Here is a 9,210-nt window from a genome sequence, read left to right on the forward strand (position 1 = left end):
CGCGCTCTCCCGCCGGGCACCGAGCGCCCTCTAGCGGCAAAGCGCTCTCCGACTCGCCGGCTCCCCGCACCTGCCTGTCCGGAGCTGGGGCGCCAGGTCCCCGCCGCCAAGCTCAGGGCTGAGCCGCAGGGGGGATGGCAGCTTCTCCGCCACCCGGGACGAGTCTCCGCCCATCACTGTGCTGCTGCGGCCATAGCGTTTTGCTGTTGTCTTGCACTTCCTTGGACCCTGTGCTGTGAAAAGCCTTATCTTCTGTGTATTTAATAAAATCACATTTAACACCTCCGTTTAGGAAAAAAAAAAAAAAATCAAGGAATCCCTGGGCCCCCTTTAGAAACGTCTTTAGAACGCAGTTACTCCAACAAAAGTAACTAGAGGTTTGGAGTCTGGTTAAATAAATTTTGAGTAAATTCTTAAGCCAGATGGAAATTCTTAATCATGAGGACTTCCATTGTGTCTACTGTTGCGTTAGATCCTATAAATCGAACTGATTTTTCCATAAGGAAAATGCTTCTTTTGAGATTAATTCTAAGAAGGTATTTGCTATTCCGGTGCGGAGCCCGCTGCAACTACTGAATGCAGAAGCCGGGTGCCAGAGCACGTGACTGTCACCGTCATTTCCACAGACCCCTCTGCCCTGGCCCTCTGGATTGGCTGCGGGAAGCTGGGAAAGACTGACGTTGTATTTGGAAACATGCACTGAAAAGGAAGGCCCCATAATGCCCAGGAGCAATAAAGCCAGGGTGCTGACCCGTGTGTGTGTGTGTTTGCACACGCCTGTGCACCTTACACGTGTGGTACCTCACTGCTGCTGTTTAGGGAACTTGACGGGTACATTTCAAGGGGTTGGGTATCACTGACTGGTTTTGGCTCAAAATATAGCAGGACCAGGTCTTTCGTTGCTAAATACTGTTTGTTAGTATGTCATGAATGTATTTCTTTTTTACACTCTATAAGTGAGTTAGGGAGACTTTTGTTGGTCCCTCTGTTGAAGGAATGTGTGTCGGGCTAGGTTATCCATGGGTTCCTCTATGCCTGATGCAGTTAGAAGGACCCATCTCCTTGAGCTCTTCGACTCCCAGAAGGCCCCCAGGCCCCAGTGTACTTAGAAAGGATGTCGAGCACTGCTGGACGTCCTCAGGACTCACCGAGGGCTGGCCTCCAATGTCACTTGCCCAATCTTCAGTCTCCTGACTTAGCGAGAGATACAGTCAGGTCACAGGTCTCTTGACCTCAGTCTGAAAACTGCTGCTGCATGTTTTCACGCAGCACCCACCTCCCATGCCGCCACCACCTCACTGGGAGGGGGCCGAGCCCACCTTCGCCCCCCCCCCCCAGACCCTGACAGCTGCCGCCGCCTCCCTGCAGGGCCCCTGTTCCAATGAAAAATGACACAGAAGAGCAGAGCACCTAAGCCTGTCTCTGCCTGCCTGTCCACCTGACTGGCCAGGGCCCTGGGACGCTGCTGCTCCACTGTGGGCCGGGAAGTCAGACTTCCTGCTTCCTTAGAGCTGCTGCCTCCCCTGCAGCCAGGGTCTGGGCAGGGTGCGGCCGGTTCGGGGCACGCAGCTTCCTTCAAGTGCATGTGTGTGCTTCCCGGACCTGCGGCAGATGCCACGGGCCTGCCTTTTCTCTGCGCCTCACCAGCTTACCACCCTGTGCGGGCAATGCCACCGACTTCATCGTCTCATCAGTCTTTTTCTTTCCCTGCCACCCGCTATTTATCAAGCATAATGTTACACCTTAAAGGTCAGCAAGTAAGAACTTTGTAGAATCCCACCAGGACTTTGCGAGCAATGTTTGGAAGTTTAAAAAATGCCCTGAAAAATACCAGCCGCCAAAATCGTTTCATTGGCACTGTGTCCACACGCATGGTCCCCACACCCCCAGATCGGGAGGGTTTTTGGGGCTTTTTCATGTTACATCCATCTCTGTATTTACATCTTATTTCTTTCACTTTCCAGTGTATCATGGCGAATGTACAGATTTCTTTTGTTAATAATGTGCTAAGATTTGCTAAAAAAGCAAACAAACAAACAAAAAAACCCTTTTGAGTTTTCCCTAGAATAAATGAGACTTAATTCAGAAAAAAGAAAAAGAAAATCAGAATTCCAGGTAGAGTGAGGTCGGCTGAGGCAGCAGGGAACTGCTTTAATAACTTCGCAGCCAAAGCAAAGAAAGGTGACCTTTGCACCTCCCCACGACACCTACATCCAGGTAATGACCTGCTTATGCAGCCCCTGAGTCTCAAATAAAATACAATGAGATTTAAAAAGAGAAAGGTGACCTTGGCTAGCCTCTGCCTCAGCCAGCAGCGCAGAGTGTGCCCCGTTCCCTCACACCTGTGTGTACCAAGGACAGGGCCGCGCCCTCCAGCATCTCACACTGCCCACTGTAGCTGCCCTAGAAACACCATCCTGCCCACTTCTTTTCTTTGTTAGAAACTTTATTTTACTTTAAATTCCGGGATACATGCGCAGAACGTGCAGGTCTGTTAGGGAGGTAAACGCGCGCCACGGTGGTTTGCTGCACCCATCAACCCGTCACCTAGGTACTAAGCCCCACGTGCATTAGCTGTTTGTTCTGATGCTCTCCTTTCCCTCGCTCCCCACCCCATTGCTCCCCTCCCTGTGTCTGTGTGTTCACATTGTTCAGCTCCCACTTATGAGTAAGAACATGTGATGTTTGGTTTTCTGTTCCTGCCTTAGTTTGCTGAGGATGACTGTTTCCAGCTCCATCATGTCCCTGCAAATGACATGATCTTGTTCCTTTTTATGGCTGCATAGTATTCCATGGTGCATATGTACCACAGTTTCTTTCTAGTCTGTCATTGATGGGCATTTGGGTTGTTTCTGTGTCTTTGCTATTGTGAACAGTGCTGCAATAAACATACATGTGCATTTATCTTCATAATAGAATGATTTCTATTCCTTTGGGTGTATAGCCAGTGATGGGATTGCTGGGTCAAATGGTATTGCTGGTTCTAGATCCTTGAGGAATCGCCACATTGTCTTCCTCAGTGGTTGAACTAATTTACACTCCCACCAACAGTGTAAAAGCGTTCCTGTTTCTCCACATCCTCTCCAGCATCTGTTGTTTCTTGACTTTTTAATAATCGCCCTTCTGACTGAATCCTGCTTATTTCTGCTCCAAGGAAACCTCCATGGCCTTGGTGAACCCAGGTTCCGCCTGTCCCCAAACCCCAGCCTTGGCTTCTCTTTCTCTCTGTTCTGAGCACCCTTACCTGGCCCGGGAAACTCAGAGCTCCTGGCTCGCTGACATCATTAGAGTGCCACATTATGAAGCCTCAGGGAAAGCATGTGAGCGAGCCTGCCGCTTTGCTACGTGTTTGGGTATGTAAGGGACTGCGGCTGTTGCCTGCTTCTGAGCTCCCTGTATCGCTCTCTCTCTTAATGAACCCTCCCTCCCCCACTGATTTGATCTCTGCCTTCATCTAAGGCATTTGGACACTCAGAGGAAGCCCTAGGCTGATTCTTCCTCGAGAAGGCTACATTGCAACCTCAGTGGGTCTCCACCTTGAGGGTGCATCCTAATCACCTGCAAGGCTGGTTAAAACAGGCTGAGACTGGGCATGGTGGCTCACACCTGTAATCCCACCGTTTTGGGAGGCGGAGGCAGAAACACTGCTTGAGGCCGGGAGTTGGAGGAGTTGGAGACCAGCCTAGCAACATATCGAGAGCTCACCTCTACAAAAATTAAAAATTAGCCAGGTGTGGTGACATGTACCTGTAGTCCCAGCTACTCGGGAGGCTGAGGCAGGAGGATCACTTGAGCCCAGGATTTGGAAGCTGCAGTGAACTGTGATTGTACCATTGCACTTTAGCCTGACTGACAGAATGAGACCCTGCCTCTAAAAAACAAAACAAAAACAAGCAGACACAGATGGCTGAGCCCACTCCAGAGTCTCGGATTCAGTGGGTCTGAGGTGGAGCCTGAGACTTGCATTTCTAACAAGATTCTAATAGATACTCTGAAACCCTCCCCGTAAACTTTATAAAATTAGTCAGGGAAGAAATGAAGACAAACCCAGCTGGCAGCATAGTCAGCCCTCGTTAGAGCAGCCTGCTCTCTGACCTGCTTCTTCAGAGTTTTTCCTATCATAAGATTATAGCTCCCCTTAACTGCTCTATAGACAACCTAAGCTTTGTGAAATGTGAGCTTTTCTCTTTGAGATCTTTCAGGTCCTGCATATCAGTGAAACTACTGACATCAGCTCGTCTGAGGGACTCCACAAGGAGCCCACTCACCAAAGAATGAAGTTCCCATATCCTGATGATGTTAGTCTCCATTTCCTTAACCAGTCAACAACCCCAATTCTCCAACCGCTTGCCTTCCATGATTCTCTTAAAATCCCAAGCCCAGAACCCCTTGGGGAGGTGGATTAGAGGGTTCTTTCTGTCTCCTCACTCGTTTGCCCTGCACTGTAAATTAAACTCTTTCTCTGCTGCAAACTCTGCTGTCTCAGTGTAATTGGTCTTTTACTGTGCAGCGGACCTGCCACCCTTGTGGTCCTGTAGCAGTTCTAATGTTGCAGCTCCTGGCACCACACTTGAAAAACCTCCAAGTTATCTGTGGGATTTTGAGTCCCAGCAGTACCTGTATGATGAGAAAAATTAGAACAATTTTCCTGAATCTTCTAAACAGCCTTGTACCAGCCACGTTTCATTGTCTGGTGTCACAGGGAGTCAAATGAGAACTATGTAAACCACTCAAAGCTGGATTCTGAAGACCCTTGAGAGGGTGGATCTCCCTCAAGCACCTTTCCTACCTGTCTTGCAGCCACCCAAAGCCATGCCTCCGTTTGCAACCTCACGTAACAAATCACCGCATACCCACAAACTGAATCTGTCTGCCTCATTTTTTGGTTTCCTTGCTCTTTTCGCATTTGAGGGCTCTTTCACAGACACATCCATCCGTTCATCCATCCATTTCATTTGTTCTGTTTCACTGGAAAAGCTAGTCTAATACCTCTGCTGTCAGGATGCCGTGTTTCACGCTGACTGGAGGTTAAGGCTTGGAGAGTCAAGGACATGCCTTGCTCTGTATGCCACCAAAGCCACACCAAAATCTTTGCAAGGAGGCAGATTTCCTCCGTGGTAAAGTTGCAGGACAAAGGAAAACGCACTTCCTCTTGCCCCACCTCTACCTTGCCGAGCAATCACACAATTCACACACTGCTAGAACCGCCTCCACCCAAAATGGTATTGCCTCTCACTTTCCTGTCATCCAGGCTGGAGTGCAGCGGCACCACCCCAGCTTACTGCAACCTCCGCCTCCCGGGTTGCAGCTATGCTCCCACCTCAGCCTCTGAGTAGCTGGAATGACACATGTGTGTCACCACGCCCAGCTAATTTTTGTGTTTTTAGTAGGGACAGGGTTCCTCTAGTTGGTCAGGCTAATCCCGAGCTCCTGATCTCAGGTACACCCGCCTCAGCCTCCCAAAGTGCTGGGGTTAAAGGCGTGAGCCACCACATCGGGCCTGGTTCTTACTAGCTTATGCTACGTTACCTGCAGAACTCGAAGAAAGCAAAGGTGCTCAGGCTTGGAAGGTTCTGGTTTAATAATAGGGCTGGAATGAGACTCCAGGAATCTAAATTTTTAGGAGCTCCCCAGGTTCAACAAGGAAATCGACTGGCGACTCCATGAGCTTGTAACTGAACTCAGATTCAGCTGCAAACTGCTTCAAAGCCAAAACTTGAGAGGCAGAGGTTGGTGGGAGGAAAAGCAGGTTTATTCAGGAGCTGATAACCTAAGGAGCTGGGAGACTCGCATTGTGAGGGCCGTCTCCCCTTTCTCGGGCTGGCTGAAGAGGTTTTAAAGGGAGGGTCCCAGCAAACTCTGCATAGAAGTTGCCTACATGCCAGTCAGCATGTCTTGTTCCAGTGATTATCTTGAGTAATGGGCCATCTGGTGGCCCAGCTGCTATCAGCCAGACTGCAGCAAGACTGAGGATTAACTGCGCCGCGTTTTTCCAGGGGTGGAGGTTTCGCAGTCTTGGTTTTATTTCAAGGCCCTAAGCAAGCACACGGTTAGGTGTTATGTGTTAGTCTGTTTTCACGAGGCTGATAAAGACATATCCGAGACTGGGTAATTTACAGGGAGAAAGAGATCTAATGGACTCACAGTTCCACATGGCTGGGGAGACCTCACAATCGTAGCAGAAGGCCAAAGCCGTGTCTTACATGATGACAGACCAGAGAGAATGAGAGCCAAGAGAAAGGGGAAACCCTTTATTAAACCATCAGATCTCACGAGACTTATTCACTACCAGGAGGACAGTGTGCGGGGAACTGGCCCTGTGATTCTGTTATCTCCCAGCAGCTCCCTCCCATGATGAGTGGGAATTATGGGATCTACAATTCATGATGAGATTTGGGTGGGGACACAGCCAAACCATATCACGTTATAAAGGAAAGAGTGACTATTTACTTCTAACACGGGAGTAACGGCCTAGGTTACAAGCCAAGTAAAAGGCACTGGCAAGCCTTCCCCACCTGGACTTCCCCCAGCCCTCACACCACACCACTGTTAAATTTTCTTCTTTTCCTTCTGTTTTTAATCCTTAATTTTTGTGGGTACATAGTATGTGTATAAACTCCCACCTGGAGTTTTGAAAAAACTTGGTTTTATGCTTATATTAATTTTATTAATTAAAAAATAATTTTTGCAAGGCCTAGCCAGAGCGATCAGCAAGAGAAAAAAATGAAAGTCACCCACGCAGGCAAAGAAGAAGTCAGGCGATCTCTTTGCTGACAATACGATTCTATGCCTAGGGAACTCTAAAGGCACTTAGAAAGCCCAAAGGCTCTTAAAACTCATAAATGACTTTAGTAAAGTTTCAGGATATAAAATTAATGTACAAAGATCAGTTGTATTTTTATATACCCATAGCATTCTAGCTGAGAGCCACACGAAGAACAGAATCTCATTTACAACAGCCACATGCACTCACACAGATACCGGGAGTGCATCTAACCGAGGAGCTGAAAGGCACCTACAAGGAGAACTGCAAACCCTGCTGAAATAGACCAGAGATGACACAGACAGAGACATTCCACGCTCATCCATTGGAAGAATCGACATTATTAAAACAGTCACGCCCTTCAAAGCAGGTTATCGCCATTGCTCGCAGTGCACATTCCTGTTTTCTACCTCTTACGTTAGGTTATGGTTCATTCACAAGGACGCAAATGCAGAAGCGCCGAGTCCTCCTCAGCCCATATTTAGTTCACCATCAGCTATCCCCAATTCTCAGATCCGCCAGGTCTCTCTCTCCCTCACCTGTTCAACGAGAAGGACTCCCGGCTTCCAAGCTCCCGAGAGCGGGTGGATGTAACCCAGGACAGAGCGTTCTCATTTAGTTCTGAGTTTGAAACAATGCTTTCCGGAGCCAGTAGGAAGCTCACTGCTGTAGGCTTTTGTGGGCAGAGCAAAGGGTTTCTGGATTCCAGTTGCCTCTCTTCACAGCAGCGGGAGTGATGCTGGGTGGTCTGCATATGGGCTTTCACTGTGGCTGCTGGTGTGCGGGGCTTTGATATCGGGGGTCCTACTCCCCCCAGAGAGATGACCGCTCCCTTTCACCTTTCAACTAGAGAATTGTGCAGGAGAGATTTGGATAAGGCTGGAAAGGACGGTGGAAAGTCAGACATAGAAGCTGAAACAGAGAGGGCTTCGGAATTTCATGGGAGAATAGGTTCCTTGCAGAATGTCCTAGGCCAACATGTGGCGACCAGAGGACTGTGGAAATAGGGGCTCAGACCTTGGGGGCAGGTGAAGTTTTCTTTTTTTTTCTTTTTTTTTGAGACAGAGTCTCACTCTTGTTGCCCAGGCTGGAGTGCAGTGGTGTGATCTCAGTTCACCGCAACCTCAGCCTCCCGGGTTCAAGTGATTCTCCTACCTCAGCCTCCCGAGTAGCTGGGATTACAGGCAAGCACCACCACGCATGGCTATTTTTTTTTTTTTGTATTTTTAGTAGTGGCAGCGTTTCACCATGTTGGCCAGGCTGGTCTTGAACTCCTGACCTGGTGATCTACCCATCTCTGCCTCCCAAAGTGCTGGGATTATAGGTGTGAGTGAGGTTTTCAGTTCCTCAGCCTGTGCAGGGTCTATGGAAGCCTGGAAATGTCTAAAGGTACCAGTGTAAGGACCTGGAATCAGCAAAGGGACCAATGCCACAGAAAAGGCTTGGGGACAGAACAAGTGGCCATCCACTCTGGATGCTCCTGGTTAAGAGAGATTGATGGCAGCAGGCTTACATTGCTCTGAGACCATCCACCACGCACAGGATGACAGACATCTTAAGAGAGGCCAGCAGTGACCCCAGGACAGCACGCATGCCACCGCCTCCTGCTTTCAGGAGGCTACATACGGTTATGTTTGCAAAGTTGAGAGAGAAGTTTGAACTTTCGAATTAACTGACAACATTTGCTTTTTAGAACATTTATTTTATGTTTAAAACTTTAAATTCTTTTTTTTTACAGACAAGGTCTCCCTCTGTTGCCCAGGCTGGAGGGCAGTGGTGCAATCATAGCTCAGTGCAGCCTCAAACTTCTGGGTTCAAGCCGTCCTCCTGCCTTGGCCTCCCAAAGCACTGGGATTATGGGCATGAGCCATTGTACTTGGTGTTGGGGAAGGGCTGCGCAGGCTGACCCCTACCCCCCCACCCCCCATTGCTCTGCAGCTGCATTCCTGAACCCCCACCTAGGAGCCACACCACGGCTGCCGGACATGTGGCAATTAAGCAAAGCCTGATTACAGCCATCCAGGCGGCTCCAGGGAGGACAGAGAAAACGTGTTGGTTATCCAAACTTGTAAATTTCTGTTTGACACATATCTGTAAAAAAAAATCCTGGTTTCTTTCTTTTTTTAAGAAAAACTGCCACCACAAAAGTCACAGGATGATGCATCGCGGGTCTGCTACAAGTTAACAAGCTGTCTCTGTGCCTGTTACCAGCAGACAGATCACTTCAGTCCTAAAACCCTTTTCTGCGCCCCCACCTCCTCTGAACCCTTCCTTTTGTAAGCTCCGGCTGCCTCCTCGGACTGTTAGGGAGCAGCCCCGCAGGTTAATAGAACGTTCTTGCCTGACTTTGGGTCTATGCTCCTTTCTCTCCGTTACCCTTACAATCGGCCTTTAGAGATGGCTCTTTTTTTTTTTTTGAGATGGAGTTTCACTCTTGTTACCCAGGC

Source organism: Callithrix jacchus, chromosome 2 (genome assembly GCF_049354715.1).
Source record: "Callithrix jacchus isolate 240 chromosome 2, calJac240_pri, whole genome shotgun sequence".
Taxonomy (NCBI): Eukaryota; Metazoa; Chordata; class Mammalia; order Primates; family Cebidae; genus Callithrix; species Callithrix jacchus.